This window comes from Vicia villosa, linkage group LG3 (assembly GCF_029867415.1).
Source record: "Vicia villosa cultivar HV-30 ecotype Madison, WI linkage group LG3, Vvil1.0, whole genome shotgun sequence".
Lineage (NCBI taxonomy): Eukaryota > Viridiplantae > Streptophyta > Magnoliopsida > Fabales > Fabaceae > Vicia > Vicia villosa.
The window spans coordinates 85547300-85566982 of NC_081182.1; the positions used below are offsets into that span (position 1 = coordinate 85547300).

Here is a 19683-nt window from a genome sequence, read left to right on the forward strand (position 1 = left end):
TTAAGTTTTGTTAGGTGATTACTATTTTCTATAACCAAGGAGAAAATTTTGTTTGAGCTAGAGAGATGAGGTGTAAGGTCATATTAGCTATCACATTTACTCGACTATTTGGTATGGTAATAAGAGGGGGTGTGGATATCATCTTTGATAACAATAGTTGGTTTCTTTGCAAGAGAAAGAAGATCGTGTTTTGGATTGATTCTCAGAACAAACATCTTGAAACTAAAATTCTCAATATCCACATTTATGTTTATAATTTCTTCCATGCCCATGTGAAAGATATCATTAACAGAAATAATTTGGTTTTGCTTTATTTTATTATTCTGACTTATCCGTCAAACGTAACTATGTCCAATCATATTAAGAATTCAAATATTTTTAATTGTGACTTCTTAATATGGAATCATAGTAGTATTGGTTATCTTAATTTTAATTAAGCATATAATCTTATTAACACCAATGGCCAATAGCTACCTTGAGTTACAACTATCTGGATTCGAATCCTCTTAATCTTTGAACAGTTTGTGGATTACTTATCATAAAGTTCCCTTTGATGGGAACCTATCATATTGAGGTATTACACATGGTCTCTCAATGTGATATGTGTTGTTTTGGATCAGAACCTAACCATCATTTGTTGTTAGATTTCTACTATCTTTCACTTTATGGAAATGGCTTGCAAAGATCTTCCATATTAATGTTCTTTTCTATGTCCGCCCTTTCTATTTGGAGAATTTGTTGAAGCAGTTGGCCCAATCAATTCAAACTTGTCACTTTGTTTGCTGTGATTTGTATGGTTAAGTTCTTCTTCTTCTTCTTCTTCTTTATTAGTGCATGATTATTGAATCTTGAAATCCTTTGTGATTATCTTCATACTCATATAGTTCCTAACAATAAAGGTTGCAACCCTCCTAAAATTAATTGGATTAGGTGCATTAATGATGGTGTAACTAGAGGTTTTATAGGTCCTTGTACTAGTGGTGGTATCTTTAAGAACCACTATACTAATTTATGGAATTGTTTTGATCTAAACACCAGTAACGTTACTTCATTTATAGTTGATTTAATTGATGTCACGGAGGTCGTTAAATCTACTTTCAAAAATGGGTGGAACTCTATGTGGCTCAAGAATGGTTCTCAACTGATAACTTTAACTGCTAATCTAATAATAATTTTTCTTGGAAGCTTAGAAAAAGAAGGATTAATTGCATAAAGTTTACAACAAAAATTTATATCTTCCTTATTTGGAAGATGTTATTGGTATATTTAAAGAATAAATTGAATGTTCAATAAGTTTTTATACATTTAAGTAATTATACATTAAAGCTTAAGAACAATTGAGTCGTTGTAGTATAGTGGTAAGTATTCCCGCCTGTCACGCGGGTGACCCGGGTTCGATCCCCGGCAACGGCGTATTTTTACTTTCATTATTTATAATTTGGATTTGGACAAGATTCATTTAAATTTGAAAAATAATAAATTGTATCTCTCTTTTAATAATGATAAAATATTTATAAGATGCTTTAAATAATGCCTTTGCTCTTTTTTTAGAAACAAAATACCGTTGTTTAAAATTTTAAAATAAATAACAATGCTTGTTAAAACACATTATCTATCTCAACCCTTTGATTGATATGTTGTAAATTTGAAAAATAATATCATTTCAATTTGAAAAATAATATATTTTATCTCTCTTTTAAGAATGACAAATATTTATAAGATTCTTTAAAAAATGTCTTTGCTCTTTTTTGGTAGAAACAAAATACCGATGTTTAGAAATTTAGAATAAATTACAATGCTTGTTAAAAGATATAGTCTATCTCAACCCTTTGATTGATATGTTATAATACCATGCCATTTTTATTCATAGAAAATGTCCCAAAAACATATAATCATAAGAGAAAATTTAATACTTTAATATATGTTTTGTTTCATTATCTTACCTCAAATAAAATTTTAGTTCCCTAATTTAAAACTAGAACTCATGATTCCATAGTTTCTTTTATCAATAAAGTGTTAAATCTAATCCATATTAAAATAAAAAAATAGCAGGATTTTGGGTCATCAGTGATATTTTTACCTTGAAGTTGCATATGAACAGAAATGAATAAAACTTAAAAATTTTATATTGTTTGTGAATATTTTAGTAGGCTATATGTCCAAAGTGAAAGAAATGGACATCTCTCATCTCCTCTTCTTTTTTGCCTCATATAAGATCTAATTGACACTCATACTCCATCTCTTATTCTGTATGGTGATGATATGATGGCTTTTTGTCGAAGAAAAAATGCAACGTTCAAAACTTGCCAAACTTATTCAACAGGTAGGTGCGTTGAGACTTATGGCCAAATGGTTAATACTCTAAAATATACTATTTATACATGTTTTATTTCTCATCACACGCTTCTCACCATCACTGATACTCCTGGCTTCTCTATCATTAACATTACTTTAATTTGCTTAAATATTCATGATTTTAAAGGTAGGCCAAAGCTTTTTATCCACTGAACATTGTTGGAAGGATGAGATCTTAGTTATATGCTTAAAAACCTTCTTTTTTGTCCATTACTAGTAGAAATAATTAGTTAAATGTTTCTTTCAAAGCATGCTTGGCTATAGGTTAAAGGTGCATTTTGGAATGTGATATTAATAATTAAAACAGTGTTATTGTATCGTGGGACAATGTTTGTACTCCTCATAAAGGAAGAGGTTTGGGTAGCGGGTCCCTCAAAAAGTGAACGATGAAGCCTCCATTAAGTTTTGTTAGGTGATTACTATTTTCTATAACCAAGGAGAAAATTTTGTTTGAGCTAGAGAGATGAGGTGTAAGGTCATATTAGCTATCACATTTACTCGACTATTTGGTATGGTAATAAGAGGGGGTGTGGATATCATCTTTGATAACAATAGTTGGTTTCTTTGCAAGAGAAAGAAGATCGTGTTTTGGATTGATTCTCAGAACAAACATCTTGAAACTAAAATTCTCAATATCCACATTTATGTTTATAATTTCTTCCATGCCCATGTGAAAGATATCATTAACAGAAATAATTTGGTTTTGCTTTATTTTATTATTCTGACTTATCCGTCAAACGTAACTATGTCCAATCATATTAAGAATTCAAATATTTTTAATTGTGACTTCTTAATATGGAATCATAGTAGTATTGGTTATCTTAATTTTAATTAAGCATATAATCTTATTAACACCAATGGCCAATAGCTACCTTGAGTTACAACTATCTGGATTCGAATCCTCTTAATCTTTGAACAGTTTGTGGATTACTTATCATAAAGTTCCCTTTGATGGGAACCTATCATATTGAGGTATTACACATGGTCTCTCAATGTGATATGTGTTGTTTTGGATCAGAACCTAACCATCATTTGTTGTTAGATTTCTACTATCTTTCACTTTATGGAAATGGCTTGCAAAGATCTTCCATATTAATGTTCTTTTCTATGTCCGCCCTTTCTATTTGGAGAATTTGTTGAAGCAGTTGGCCCAATCAATTCAAACTTGTCACTTTGTTTGCTGTGATTTGTATGGTTAAGTTCTTCTTCTTCTTCTTCTTCTTTATTAGTGCATGATTATTGAATCTTGAAATCCTTTGTGATTATCTTCATACTCATATAGTTCCTAACAATAAAGGTTGCAACCCTCCTAAAATTAATTGGATTAGGTGCATTAATGATGGTGTAACTAGAGGTTTTATAGGTCCTTGTACTAGTGGTGGTATCTTTAAGAACCACTATACTAATTTATGGAATTGTTTTGATCTAAACACCAGTAACGTTACTTCATTTATAGTTGATTTAATTGATGTCACGGAGGTCGTTAAATCTACTTTCAAAAATGGGTGGAACTCTATGTGGCTCAAGAATGGTTCTCAACTGATAACTTTAACTGCTAATCTAATAATAATTTTTCTTGGAAGCTTAGAAAAAGAAGGATTAATTGCATAAAGTTTACAACAAAAATTTATATCTTCCTTATTTGGAAGATGTTATTGGTATATTTAAAGAATAAATTGAATGTTCAATAAGTTTTTATACATTTAAGTAATTATACATTAAAGCTTAAGAACAATTGAGTCGTTGTAGTATAGTGGTAAGTATTCCCGCCTGTCACGCGGGTGACCCGGGTTCGATCCCCGGCAACGGCGTATTTTTACTTTCATTATTTATAATTTGGATTTGGACAAGATTCATTTAAATTTGAAAAATAATAAATTGTATCTCTCTTTTAATAATGATAAAATATTTATAAGATGCTTTAAATAATGCCTTTGCTCTTTTTTTAGAAACAAAATACCGTTGTTTAAAATTTTAAAATAAATAACAATGCTTGTTAAAACACATTATCTATCTCAACCCTTTGATTGATATGTTGTAAATTTGAAAAATAATATCATTTCAATTTGAAAAATAATATATTTTATCTCTCTTTTAAGAATGACAAATATTTATAAGATTCTTTAAAAAATGTCTTTGCTCTTTTTTGGTAGAAACAAAATACCGATGTTTAGAAATTTAGAATAAATTACAATGCTTGTTAAAAGATATAGTCTATCTCAACCCTTTGATTGATATGTTATAATACCATGCCATTTTTATTCATAGAAAATGTCCCAAAAACATATAATCATAAGAGAAAATTTAATACTTTAATATATGTTTTGTTTCATTATCTTACCTCAAATAAAATTTTAGTTCCCTAATTTAAAACTAGAACTCATGATTCCATAGTTTCTTTTATCAATAAAGTGTTAAATCTAATCCATATTAAAATAAAAAAATAGCAGGATTTTGGGTCATCAGTGATATTTTTACCTTGAAGTTGCATATGAACAGAAATGAATAAAACTTAAAAATTTTATATTGTTTGTGAATATTTTAGTAGGCTATATGTCCAAAGTGAAAGAAATGGACATCTCTCATCTCCTCTTCTTTTTTGCCTCATATAAGATCTAATTGACACTCATACTCCATCTCTTATTCTGTATGGTGATGATATGATGGCTTTTTGTCGAAGAAAAAATGCAACGTTCAAAACTTGCCAAACTTATTCAACAGGTAGGTGCGTTGAGACTTATGGCCAAATGGTTAATACTCTAAAATATACTATTTATACATGTTTTATTTCTCATCACACGCTTCTCACCATCACTGATACTCCTGGCTTCTCTATCATTAACATTACTTTAATTTGCTTAAATATTCATGATTTTAAAGGTAGGCCAAAGCTTTTTATCCACTGAACATTGTTGGAAGGATGAGATCTTAGTTATATGCTTAAAAACCTTCTTTTTTGTCCATTACTAGTAGAAATAATTAGTTAAATGTTTCTTTCAAAGCATGCTTGGCTATAGGTTAAAGGTGCATTTTGGAATGTGATATTAATAATTAAAACAGTGTTATTGTATCGTGGGACAATGTTTGTACTCCTCATAAAGGAAGAGGTTTGGGTAGCGGGTCCCTCAAAAAGTGAACGATGAAGCCTCCATTAAGTTTTGTTAGGTGATTACTATTTTCTATAACCAAGGAGAAAATTTTATTTGAGCTAGAGAGATGAGGTGTAAGGTCATATTAGCTATCACATTTACTCGACTATTTGGTATGGTAATAAGAGGGGGTGTGGATATCATCTTTGATAACAATAGTTGGTTTCTTTGCAAGAGAAAGAAGATCGTGTTTTGGATTGATTCTCAGAACAAACATCTTGAAACTAAAATTCTCAATATCCACATTTATGTTTATAATTTCTTCCATGCCCATGTGAAAGATATCATTAACAGAAATAATTTGGTTTTGCTTTATTTTATTATTCTGACTTATCCGTCAAACGTAACTATGTCCAATCATATTAAGAATTCAAATATTTTTAATTGTGACTTCTTAATATGGAATCATAGTAGTATTGGTTATCTTAATTTTAATTAAGCATATAATCTTATTAACACCAATGGCCAATAGCTACCTTGAGTTACAACTATCTGGATTCGAATCCTCTTAATCTTTGAACAGTTTGTGGATTACTTATCATAAAGTTCCCTTTGATGGGAACCTATCATATTGAGGTATTACACATGGTCTCTCAATGTGATATGTGTTGTTTTGGATCAGAACCTAACCATCATTTGTTGTTAGATTTCTACTATCTTTCACTTTATGGAAATGGCTTGCAAAGATCTTCCATATTAATGTTCTTTTCTATGTCCGCCCTTTCTATTTGGAGAATTTGTTGAAGCAGTTGGCCCAATCAATTCAAACTTGTCACTTTGTTTGCTGTGATTTGTATGGTTAAGTTCTTCTTCTTCTTCTTCTTCTTTATTAGTGCATGATTATTGAATCTTGAAATCCTTTGTGATTATCTTCATACTCATATAGTTCCTAACAATAAAGGTTGCAACCCTCCTAAAATTAATTGGATTAGGTGCATTAATGATGGTGTAACTAGAGGTTTTATAGGTCCTTGTACTAGTGGTGGTATCTTTAAGAACCACTATACTAATTTATGGAATTGTTTTGATCTAAACACCAGTAACGTTACTTCATTTATAGTTGATTTAATTGATGTCACGGAGGTCGTTAAATCTACTTTCAAAAATGGGTGGAACTCTATGTGGCTCAAGAATGGTTCTCAACTGATAACTTTAACTGCTAATCTAATAATAATTTTTCTTGGAAGCTTAGAAAAAGAAGGATTAATTGCATAAAGTTTACAACAAAAATTTATATCTTCCTTATTTGGAAGATGTTATTGGTATATTTAAAGAATAAATTGAATGTTCAATAAGTTTTTATACATTTAAGTAATTATACATTAAAGCTTAAGAACAATTGAGTCGTTGTAGTATAGTGGTAAGTATTCCCGCCTGTCACGCGGGTGACCCGGGTTCGATCCCCGGCAACGGCGTATTTTTACTTTCATTATTTATAATTTGGATTTGGACAAGATTCATTTAAATTTGAAAAATAATAAATTGTATCTCTCTTTTAATAATGATAAAATATTTATAAGATGCTTTAAATAATGCCTTTGCTCTTTTTTTAGAAACAAAATACCGTTGTTTAAAATTTTAAAATAAATAACAATGCTTGTTAAAACACATTATCTATCTCAACCCTTTGATTGATATGTTGTAAATTTGAAAAATAATATCATTTCAATTTGAAAAATAATATATTTTATCTCTCTTTTAAGAATGACAAATATTTATAAGATTCTTTAAAAAATGTCTTTGCTCTTTTTTGGTAGAAACAAAATACCGATGTTTAGAAATTTAGAATAAATTACAATGCTTGTTAAAAGATATAGTCTATCTCAACCCTTTGATTGATATGTTATAATACCATGCCATTTTTATTCATAGAAAATGTCCCAAAAACATATAATCATAAGAGAAAATTTAATACTTTAATATATGTTTTGTTTCATTATCTTACCTCAAATAAAATTTTAGTTCCCTAATTTAAAACTAGAACTCATGATTCCATAGTTTCTTTTATCAATAAAGTGTTAAATCTAATCCATATTAAAATAAAAAAATAGCAGGATTTTGGGTCATCAGTGATATTTTTACCTTGAAGTTGCATATGAACAGAAATGAATAAAACTTAAAAATTTTATATTGTTTGTGAATATTTTAGTAGGCTATATGTCCAAAGTGAAAGAAATGGACATCTCTCATCTCCTCTTCTTTTTTGCCTCATATAAGATCTAATTGACACTCATACTCCATCTCTTATTCTGTATGGTGATGATATGATGGCTTTTTGTCGAAGAAAAAATGCAACGTTCAAAACTTGCCAAACTTATTCAACAGGTAGGTGCGTTGAGACTTATGGCCAAATGGTTAATACTCTAAAATATACTATTTATACATGTTTTATTTCTCATCACACGCTTCTCACCATCACTGATACTCCTGGCTTCTCTATCATTAACATTACTTTAATTTGCTTAAATATTCATGATTTTAAAGGTAGGCCAAAGCTTTTTATCCACTGAACATTGTTGGAAGGATGAGATCTTAGTTATATGCTTAAAAACCTTCTTTTTTGTCCATTACTAGTAGAAATAATTAGTTAAATGTTTCTTTCAAAGCATGCTTGGCTATAGGTTAAAGGTGCATTTTGGAATGTGATATTAATAATTAAAACAGTGTTATTGTATCGTGGGACAATGTTTGTACTCCTCATAAAGGAAGAGGTTTGGGTAGCGGGTCCCTCAAAAAGTGAACGATGAAGCCTCCATTAAGTTTTGTTAGGTGATTACTATTTTCTATAACCAAGGAGAAAATTTTATTTGAGCTAGAGAGATGAGGTGTAAGGTCATATTAGCTATCACATTTACTCGACTATTTGGTATGGTAATAAGAGGGGGTGTGGATATCATCTTTGATAACAATAGTTGGTTTCTTTGCAAGAGAAAGAAGATCGTGTTTTGGATTGATTCTCAGAACAAACATCTTGAAACTAAAATTCTCAATATCCACATTTATGTTTATAATTTCTTCCATGCCCATGTGAAAGATATCATTAACAGAAATAATTTGGTTTTGCTTTATTTTATTATTCTGACTTATCCGTCAAACGTAACTATGTCCAATCATATTAAGAATTCAAATATTTTTAATTGTGACTTCTTAATATGGAATCATAGTAGTATTGGTTATCTTAATTTTAATTAAGCATATAATCTTATTAACACCAATGGCCAATAGCTACCTTGAGTTACAACTATCTGGATTCGAATCCTCTTAATCTTTGAACAGTTTGTGGATTACTTATCATAAAGTTCCCTTTGATGGGAACCTATCATATTGAGGTATTACACATGGTCTCTCAATGTGATATGTGTTGTTTTGGATCAGAACCTAACCATCATTTGTTGTTAGATTTCTACTATCTTTCACTTTATGGAAATGGCTTGCAAAGATCTTCCATATTAATGTTCTTTTCTATGTCCGCCCTTTCTATTTGGAGAATTTGTTGAAGCAGTTGGCCCAATCAATTCAAACTTGTCACTTTGTTTGCTGTGATTTGTATGGTTAAGTTCTTCTTCTTCTTCTTCTTCTTTATTAGTGCATGATTATTGAATCTTGAAATCCTTTGTGATTATCTTCATACTCATATAGTTCCTAACAATAAAGGTTGCAACCCTCCTAAAATTAATTGGATTAGGTGCATTAATGATGGTGTAACTAGAGGTTTTATAGGTCCTTGTACTAGTGGTGGTATCTTTAAGAACCACTATACTAATTTATGGAATTGTTTTGATCTAAACACCAGTAACGTTACTTCATTTATAGTTGATTTAATTGATGTCACGGAGGTCGTTAAATCTACTTTCAAAAATGGGTGGAACTCTATGTGGCTCAAGAATGGTTCTCAACTGATAACTTTAACTGCTAATCTAATAATAATTTTTCTTGGAAGCTTAGAAAAAGAAGGATTAATTGCATAAAGTTTACAACAAAAATTTATATCTTCCTTATTTGGAAGATGTTATTGGTATATTTAAAGAATAAATTGAATGTTCAATAAGTTTTTATACATTTAAGTAATTATACATTAAAGCTTAAGAACAATTGAGTCGTTGTAGTATAGTGGTAAGTATTCCCGCCTGTCACGCGGGTGACCCGGGTTCGATCCCCGGCAACGGCGTATTTTTACTTTCATTATTTATAATTTGGATTTGGACAAGATTCATTTAAATTTGAAAAATAATAAATTGTATCTCTCTTTTAATAATGATAAAATATTTATAAGATGCTTTAAATAATGCCTTTGCTCTTTTTTTAGAAACAAAATACCGTTGTTTAAAATTTTAAAATAAATAACAATGCTTGTTAAAACACATTATCTATCTCAACCCTTTGATTGATATGTTGTAAATTTGAAAAATAATATCATTTCAATTTGAAAAATAATATATTTTATCTCTCTTTTAAGAATGACAAATATTTATAAGATTCTTTAAAAAATGTCTTTGCTCTTTTTTGGTAGAAACAAAATACCGATGTTTAGAAATTTAGAATAAATTACAATGCTTGTTAAAAGATATAGTCTATCTCAACCCTTTGATTGATATGTTATAATACCATGCCATTTTTATTCATAGAAAATGTCCCAAAAACATATAATCATAAGAGAAAATTTAATACTTTAATATATGTTTTGTTTCATTATCTTACCTCAAATAAAATTTTAGTTCCCTAATTTAAAACTAGAACTCATGATTCCATAGTTTCTTTTATCAATAAAGTGTTAAATCTAATCCATATTAAAATAAAAAAATAGCAGGATTTTGGGTCATCAGTGATATTTTTACCTTGAAGTTGCATATGAACAGAAATGAATAAAACTTAAAAATTTTATATTGTTTGTGAATATTTTAGTAGGCTATATGTCCAAAGTGAAAGAAATGGACATCTCTCATCTCCTCTTCTTTTTTGCCTCATATAAGATCTAATTGACACTCATACTCCATCTCTTATTCTGTATGGTGATGATATGATGGCTTTTTGTCGAAGAAAAAATGCAACGTTCAAAACTTGCCAAACTTATTCAACAGGTAGGTGCGTTGAGACTTATGGCCAAATGGTTAATACTCTAAAATATACTATTTATACATGTTTTATTTCTCATCACACGCTTCTCACCATCACTGATACTCCTGGCTTCTCTATCATTAACATTACTTTAATTTGCTTAAATATTCATGATTTTAAAGGTAGGCCAAAGCTTTTTATCCACTGAACATTGTTGGAAGGATGAGATCTTAGTTATATGCTTAAAAACCTTCTTTTTTGTCCATTACTAGTAGAAATAATTAGTTAAATGTTTCTTTCAAAGCATGCTTGGCTATAGGTTAAAGGTGCATTTTGGAATGTGATATTAATAATTAAAACAGTGTTATTGTATCGTGGGACAATGTTTGTACTCCTCATAAAGGAAGAGGTTTGGGTAGCGGGTCCCTCAAAAAGTGAACGATGAAGCCTCCATTAAGTTTTGTTAGGTGATTACTATTTTCTATAACCAAGGAGAAAATTTTGTTTGAGCTAGAGAGATGAGGTGTAAGGTCATATTAGCTATCACATTTACTCGACTATTTGGTATGGTAATAAGAGGGGGTGTGGATATCATCTTTGATAACAATAGTTGGTTTCTTTGCAAGAGAAAGAAGATCGTGTTTTGGATTGATTCTCAGAACAAACATCTTGAAACTAAAATTCTCAATATCCACATTTATGTTTATAATTTCTTCCATGCCCATGTGAAAGATATCATTAACAGAAATAATTTGGTTTTGCTTTATTTTATTATTCTGACTTATCCGTCAAACGTAACTATGTCCAATCATATTAAGAATTCAAATATTTTTAATTGTGACTTCTTAATATGGAATCATAGTAGTATTGGTTATCTTAATTTTAATTAAGCATATAATCTTATTAACACCAATGGCCAATAGCTACCTTGAGTTACAACTATCTGGATTCGAATCCTCTTAATCTTTGAACAGTTTGTGGATTACTTATCATAAAGTTCCCTTTGATGGGAACCTATCATATTGAGGTATTACACATGGTCTCTCAATGTGATATGTGTTGTTTTGGATCAGAACCTAACCATCATTTGTTGTTAGATTTCTACTATCTTTCACTTTATGGAAATGGCTTGCAAAGATCTTCCATATTAATGTTCTTTTCTATGTCCGCCCTTTCTATTTGGAGAATTTGTTGAAGCAGTTGGCCCAATCAATTCAAACTTGTCACTTTGTTTGCTGTGATTTGTATGGTTAAGTTCTTCTTCTTCTTCTTCTTCTTTATTAGTGCATGATTATTGAATCTTGAAATCCTTTGTGATTATCTTCATACTCATATAGTTCCTAACAATAAAGGTTGCAACCCTCCTAAAATTAATTGGATTAGGTGCATTAATGATGGTGTAACTAGAGGTTTTATAGGTCCTTGTACTAGTGGTGGTATCTTTAAGAACCACTATACTAATTTATGGAATTGTTTTGATCTAAACACCAGTAACGTTACTTCATTTATAGTTGATTTAATTGATGTCACGGAGGTCGTTAAATCTACTTTCAAAAATGGGTGGAACTCTATGTGGCTCAAGAATGGTTCTCAACTGATAACTTTAACTGCTAATCTAATAATAATTTTTCTTGGAAGCTTAGAAAAAGAAGGATTAATTGCATAAAGTTTACAACAAAAATTTATATCTTCCTTATTTGGAAGATGTTATTGGTATATTTAAAGAATAAATTGAATGTTCAATAAGTTTTTATACATTTAAGTAATTATACATTAAAGCTTAAGAACAATTGAGTCGTTGTAGTATAGTGGTAAGTATTCCCGCCTGTCACGCGGGTGACCCGGGTTCGATCCCCGGCAACGGCGTATTTTTACTTTCATTATTTATAATTTGGATTTGGACAAGATTCATTTAAATTTGAAAAATAATAAATTGTATCTCTCTTTTAATAATGATAAAATATTTATAAGATGCTTTAAATAATGCCTTTGCTCTTTTTTTAGAAACAAAATACCGTTGTTTAAAATTTTAAAATAAATAACAATGCTTGTTAAAACACATTATCTATCTCAACCCTTTGATTGATATGTTGTAAATTTGAAAAATAATATCATTTCAATTTGAAAAATAATATATTTTATCTCTCTTTTAAGAATGACAAATATTTATAAGATTCTTTAAAAAATGTCTTTGCTCTTTTTTGGTAGAAACAAAATACCGATGTTTAGAAATTTAGAATAAATTACAATGCTTGTTAAAAGATATAGTCTATCTCAACCCTTTGATTGATATGTTATAATACCATGCCATTTTTATTCATAGAAAATGTCCCAAAAACATATAATCATAAGAGAAAATTTAATACTTTAATATATGTTTTGTTTCATTATCTTACCTCAAATAAAATTTTAGTTCCCTAATTTAAAACTAGAACTCATGATTCCATAGTTTCTTTTATCAATAAAGTGTTAAATCTAATCCATATTAAAATAAAAAAATAGCAGGATTTTGGGTCATCAGTGATATTTTTACCTTGAAGTTGCATATGAACAGAAATGAATAAAACTTAAAAATTTTATATTGTTTGTGAATATTTTAGTAGGCTATATGTCCAAAGTGAAAGAAATGGACATCTCTCATCTCCTCTTCTTTTTTGCCTCATATAAGATCTAATTGACACTCATACTCCATCTCTTATTCTGTATGGTGATGATATGATGGCTTTTTGTCGAAGAAAAAATGCAACGTTCAAAACTTGCCAAACTTATTCAACAGGTAGGTGCGTTGAGACTTATGGCCAAATGGTTAATACTCTAAAATATACTATTTATACATGTTTTATTTCTCATCACACGCTTCTCACCATCACTGATACTCCTGGCTTCTCTATCATTAACATTACTTTAATTTGCTTAAATATTCATGATTTTAAAGGTAGGCCAAAGCTTTTTATCCACTGAACATTGTTGGAAGGATGAGATCTTAGTTATATGCTTAAAAACCTTCTTTTTTGTCCATTACTAGTAGAAATAATTAGTTAAATGTTTCTTTCAAAGCATGCTTGGCTATAGGTTAAAGGTGCATTTTGGAATGTGATATTAATAATTAAAACAGTGTTATTGTATCGTGGGACAATGTTTGTACTCCTCATAAAGGAAGAGGTTTGGGTAGCGGGTCCCTCAAAAAGTGAACGATGAAGCCTCCATTAAGTTTTGTTAGGTGATTACTATTTTCTATAACCAAGGAGAAAATTTTATTTGAGCTAGAGAGATGAGGTGTAAGGTCATATTAGCTATCACATTTACTCGACTATTTGGTATGGTAATAAGAGGGGGTGTGGATATCATCTTTGATAACAATAGTTGGTTTCTTTGCAAGAGAAAGAAGATCGTGTTTTGGATTGATTCTCAGAACAAACATCTTGAAACTAAAATTCTCAATATCCACATTTATGTTTATAATTTCTTCCATGCCCATGTGAAAGATATCATTAACAGAAATAATTTGGTTTTGCTTTATTTTATTATTCTGACTTATCCGTCAAACGTAACTATGTCCAATCATATTAAGAATTCAAATATTTTTAATTGTGACTTCTTAATATGGAATCATAGTAGTATTGGTTATCTTAATTTTAATTAAGCATATAATCTTATTAACACCAATGGCCAATAGCTACCTTGAGTTACAACTATCTGGATTCGAATCCTCTTAATCTTTGAACAGTTTGTGGATTACTTATCATAAAGTTCCCTTTGATGGGAACCTATCATATTGAGGTATTACACATGGTCTCTCAATGTGATATGTGTTGTTTTGGATCAGAACCTAACCATCATTTGTTGTTAGATTTCTACTATCTTTCACTTTATGGAAATGGCTTGCAAAGATCTTCCATATTAATGTTCTTTTCTATGTCCGCCCTTTCTATTTGGAGAATTTGTTGAAGCAGTTGGCCCAATCAATTCAAACTTGTCACTTTGTTTGCTGTGATTTGTATGGTTAAGTTCTTCTTCTTCTTCTTCTTCTTTATTAGTGCATGATTATTGAATCTTGAAATCCTTTGTGATTATCTTCATACTCATATAGTTCCTAACAATAAAGGTTGCAACCCTCCTAAAATTAATTGGATTAGGTGCATTAATGATGGTGTAACTAGAGGTTTTATAGGTCCTTGTACTAGTGGTGGTATCTTTAAGAACCACTATACTAATTTATGGAATTGTTTTGATCTAAACACCAGTAACGTTACTTCATTTATAGTTGATTTAATTGATGTCACGGAGGTCGTTAAATCTACTTTCAAAAATGGGTGGAACTCTATGTGGCTCAAGAATGGTTCTCAACTGATAACTTTAACTGCTAATCTAATAATAATTTTTCTTGGAAGCTTAGAAAAAGAAGGATTAATTGCATAAAGTTTACAACAAAAATTTATATCTTCCTTATTTGGAAGATGTTATTGGTATATTTAAAGAATAAATTGAATGTTCAATAAGTTTTTATACATTTAAGTAATTATACATTAAAGCTTAAGAACAATTGAGTCGTTGTAGTATAGTGGTAAGTATTCCCGCCTGTCACGCGGGTGACCCGGGTTCGATCCCCGGCAACGGCGTATTTTTACTTTCATTATTTATAATTTGGATTTGGACAAGATTCATTTAAATTTGAAAAATAATAAATTGTATCTCTCTTTTAATAATGATAAAATATTTATAAGATGCTTTAAATAATGCCTTTGCTCTTTTTTTAGAAACAAAATACCGTTGTTTAAAATTTTAAAATAAATAACAATGCTTGTTAAAACACATTATCTATCTCAACCCTTTGATTGATATGTTGTAAATTTGAAAAATAATATCATTTCAATTTGAAAAATAATATATTTTATCTCTCTTTTAAGAATGACAAATATTTATAAGATTCTTTAAAAAATGTCTTTGCTCTTTTTTGGTAGAAACAAAATACCGATGTTTAGAAATTTAGAATAAATTACAATGCTTGTTAAAAGATATAGTCTATCTCAACCCTTTGATTGATATGTTATAATACCATGCCATTTTTATTCATAGAAAATGTCCCAAAAACATATAATCATAAGAGAAAATTTAATACTTTAATATATGTTTTGTTTCATTATCTTACCTCAAATAAAATTTTAGTTCCCTAATTTAAAACTAGAACTCATGATTCCATAGTTTCTTTTATCAATAAAGTGTTAAATCTAATCCATATTAAAATAAAAAAAATAGCAGGATTTTGGGTCATCAGTGATATTTTTACCTTGAAGTTGCATATGAACAGAAATGAATAAAACTTAAAAATTTTATATTGTTTGTGAATATTTTAGTAGGCTATATGTCCAAAGTGAAAGAAATGGACATCTCTCATCTCCTCTTCTTTTTTGCCTCATATAAGATCTAATTGACACTCATACTCCATCTCTTATTCTGTATGGTGATGATATGATGGCTTTTTGTCGAAGAAAAAATGCAACGTTCAAAACTTGCCAAACTTATTCAACAGGTAGGTGCGTTGAGACTTATGGCCAAATGGTTAATACTCAAAAATATACTATTTATACATGTTTTATTTCTCATCACACGCTTCTCACCATCACTGATACTCCTGGCTTCTCTATCATTAACATTACTTTAATTTGCTTAAATATTCATGATTTTAAAGGTAGGCCAAAGCTTTTTATCCACTGAACATTGTTGGAAGGATGAGATCTTAGTTATATGCTTAAAAACCTTCTTTTTTGTCCATTGCTAGTAGAAATAATTAGTTAAATGTTTCTTTCAAAGCATGCTTGGCTATAGGTTAAAGGTGCATTTTGGAATGTGATATTAATAATTAAAACAGTGTTATTGTATCGTGGGACAATGTTTGTACTCCTCATAAAGGAAGAGGTTTGGGTAGCGGGTCCCTCAAAAAGTGAACGATGAAGCCTCCATTAAGTTTTGTTAGGTGATTACTATTTTCTATAACCAAGGAGAAAATTTTATTTGAGCTAGAGAGATGAGGTGTAAGGTCATATTAGCTATCACATTTACTCGACTATTTGGTATGGTAATAAGAGGGGGTGTGGATATCATCTTTGATAACAATAGTTGGTTTCTTTGCAAGAGAAAGAAGATCGTGTTTTGGATTGATTCTCAGAACAAACATCTTGAAACTAAAATTCTCAATATCCACATTTATGTTTATAATTTCTTCCATGCCCATGTGAAAGATATCATTAACAGAAATAATTTGGTTTTGCTTTATTTTATTATTCTGACTTATCCGTCAAACGTAACTATGTCCAATCATATTAAGAATTCAAATATTTTTAATTGTGACTTCTTAATATGGAATCATAGTAGTATTGGTTATCTTAATTTTAATTAAGCATATAATCTTATTAACACCAATGGCCAATAGCTACCTTGAGTTACAACTATCTGGATTCGAATCCTCTTAATCTTTGAACAGTTTGTGGATTACTTATCATAAAGTTCCCTTTGATGGGAACCTATCATATTGAGGTATTACACATGGTCTCTCAATGTGATATGTGTTGTTTTGGATCAGAACCTAACCATCATTTGTTGTTAGATTTCTACTATCTTTCACTTTATGGAAATGGCTTGCAAAGATCTTCCATATTAATGTTCTTTTCTATGTCCGCCCTTTCTATTTGGAGAATTTGTTGAAGCAGTTGGCCCAATCAATTCAAACTTGTCACTTTGTTTGCTGTGATTTGTATGGTTAAGTTCTTCTTCTTCTTCTTCTTCTTCTTCTTTATTAGTGCATGTGTTATACCCCAAAATTTGCCCACATATTTTTCAAGAAAACTCCAATCTGAAAATTAAGGGTCTCATATAATCATGGATTTTTATTTCAACAAATATCCTGACATATGAAATACTTAGTTTTTAGAATTTTTCTTATACAGTAATTTGGCTTGCAGTTGAATTTATTCTTACGCAAACGCCAAATACTGTTTATTACTTCACACATGCTATTTATTTATTTATAGATAAATAGTACTGACATAATTGGTACAGAGTTAAATCTTTTTGCAGGCGCAAAATCAGGAAACTCAGACTGTACTGGTAACAGTAAACATTAGTTATTTATTATGTCTGTGTTTTTCTAACAAGTCAAGTAAATAAACTTTCATTTTTTAACAAAAAAAAAAAACAACAACAAAAAAGAAAATTAACTTTGACTGTTGATTTTTCACTCTAACTGCTACGTCAATACTGGTAACAATCAGTCGACAGCCAAACTGCTGGCAGTACAATTCTCAGTGTTGTGTACCATCAATCAAATCAATCTTTCACAAATCAAAATTCCAAGATTTTTGTTCTAGAAGTCTTCTGAATATCATGCGATTAGCAGAGACTCAACACTGCACAAAAATCAGGTACGCTTAACTGTCTCCTACACAAACAGTCCCTAATCAGGGTTTTTCTTGTTTTTACAGGAGCAACAAGTTTTGAGACCTCAAATGGATTTCATACACATCCAGATATCTCAAAGTACCATCATACAAATTTTCAAACTTCAATTCACTCAGACGCACCGTCAGCAGCTCAAACAGTCAACAGACGACCCGTTTGACCAAAAAAGTCAACAGACAGTCAAAAATGAAATTTTTTGTCAAAGTCCATATTTTGTCAAAGGATTCATCATTTGATCATTGGATGATCATAATTAATCAAGGAAAGATCAAAAATCAACAAAACCCTAAGATTCAAAATTAGGGTTTTTGCCTGAAAAGTCAACTCAACTTTGACTGATCATAACTCTCTCATCCTTCATCCAAAAAATTCAAACCAAAGCTTGTTTTGAAGGAAATTCAATTATCTTTCAAATGCCATTGATCCCATGGTCATTGGATTCACCATTTGAAAAATATGATCAAAGACATTACAGGTCATTTTCAAAGTCAACAAAAAGACACTTTTTTCAAAAGGACACACAAGGAGCTTCAAAAATCATTTTGACATGAGACCAAAGACATTGGTTAGAGGACTCTTTGAGGTTTCTAAAAAGTGCAAGATCTCCTTCATATGACAAAAATTGAAGGATTTACACCTTGTTGAAGTTGGCTAAATTTTGGGAAAATGCATGAAATCAACATTGTTCAAAATTGCATTTTTTCCAAATGGGGCCAAGTTTTCAGCATTCAAACATCATTTCCATGATGATATGGGCCTCCCACGACCAAGACTAAGCCCATTCCTTTTTTATCCATTTTTTGCATGATTTTATCTTACTTTAAGATTAAAATTAAAAAGAAAATGAAATGGATAAAGAATAGCTTGTCTTCCAAGCAAGACTCATTCAACTCTGTCCCAAAGCAAAGTACAGCAGAGGAGAAGAAGAAAATCAAGCCATGGTGGCTTAAAGACAAAGCTACCAATGTTGAAAAAGTCAAGATTCCAAAAAAACTCATCAATGCTTTTGGCTTAGTTTCTAAGCACTCTAATGCTTATAAATAGGCTATAGCACTTCAGTAATAAAAAAGACAAGAGATAGAGAGCAAAAACTCTTGCTTGTAACACACTTGTAATCTCTCAAAATATTCAAAGAATTTTGAAATTCGAATTCCAAATTTAAGTCACTTTCCATTCAAACTAAACACTCAAACACGTTCCTTGAGCTTCACTGAACATATCCAGATCATTTGCAAGCTCTGAAACTCCTTGAATCGAACGCTACAGGTCTCGATTCATCCAAACTAAAACTGACTCGTGTCTCATAACCTAAGCATATCTAGCACGATGTAGACATATATTTGCACTTGGTGTGGTGTGTAGATCATTTCTGGAGCTTTAATTGAGTTTTAGATGCTTACACACGAAGATACCATTTTAGGGTTCTTAAGCTAAAATTTGGGATCCTCTGATTTAGGCAAAATTAGGAGAAACCAATGACATATTTGAACTCAGGGGACGATTTTAAGCTTAACCATGGTCTCCTAAGTAATTTATATTGCTTGTATGAAATTTTGACATGTGCAGGTCTTGTAGCTATGGACGAAAACCGTCACTAAAGGATTTACCTACAGTTGCAGAGCCTATAGCAACGGAGAGAGGAAGAAGATGAAGGCGTGGCAGGCTCTGA

General features: G+C 30.3%; 6 non-coding genes across 6 annotated transcripts; all 6 read left to right on the plus strand.

The window, feature by feature from the left end:
* The first annotated feature begins 1341 nt into the window (after positions 1–1341).
* On the plus strand, positions 1342–1413 carry TRNAD-GUC (transfer RNA aspartic acid (anticodon GUC)). Its single transcript has one exon. It is a non-coding gene; the product is annotated as a tRNA-Asp (tRNA).
* A 2681-nt stretch (positions 1414–4094) lies between these two features.
* TRNAD-GUC (transfer RNA aspartic acid (anticodon GUC)) lies at positions 4095–4166 on the plus strand. Its single transcript has one exon. It is a non-coding gene; the product is annotated as a tRNA-Asp (tRNA).
* A 2681-nt stretch (positions 4167–6847) lies between these two features.
* On the plus strand, positions 6848–6919 carry TRNAD-GUC (transfer RNA aspartic acid (anticodon GUC)). Its single transcript has one exon. It is a non-coding gene; the product is annotated as a tRNA-Asp (tRNA).
* Positions 6920–9600: 2681 nt separating this feature from the next.
* On the plus strand, positions 9601–9672 carry TRNAD-GUC (transfer RNA aspartic acid (anticodon GUC)). Its single transcript has one exon. It is a non-coding gene; the product is annotated as a tRNA-Asp (tRNA).
* Positions 9673–12353: 2681 nt separating this feature from the next.
* Positions 12354–12425, plus strand: TRNAD-GUC (transfer RNA aspartic acid (anticodon GUC)). Its single transcript has one exon. It is a non-coding gene; the product is annotated as a tRNA-Asp (tRNA).
* A 2681-nt stretch (positions 12426–15106) lies between these two features.
* Positions 15107–15178, plus strand: TRNAD-GUC (transfer RNA aspartic acid (anticodon GUC)). Its single transcript has one exon. It is a non-coding gene; the product is annotated as a tRNA-Asp (tRNA).
* Positions 15179–19683: the final 4505 nt, after the last annotated feature.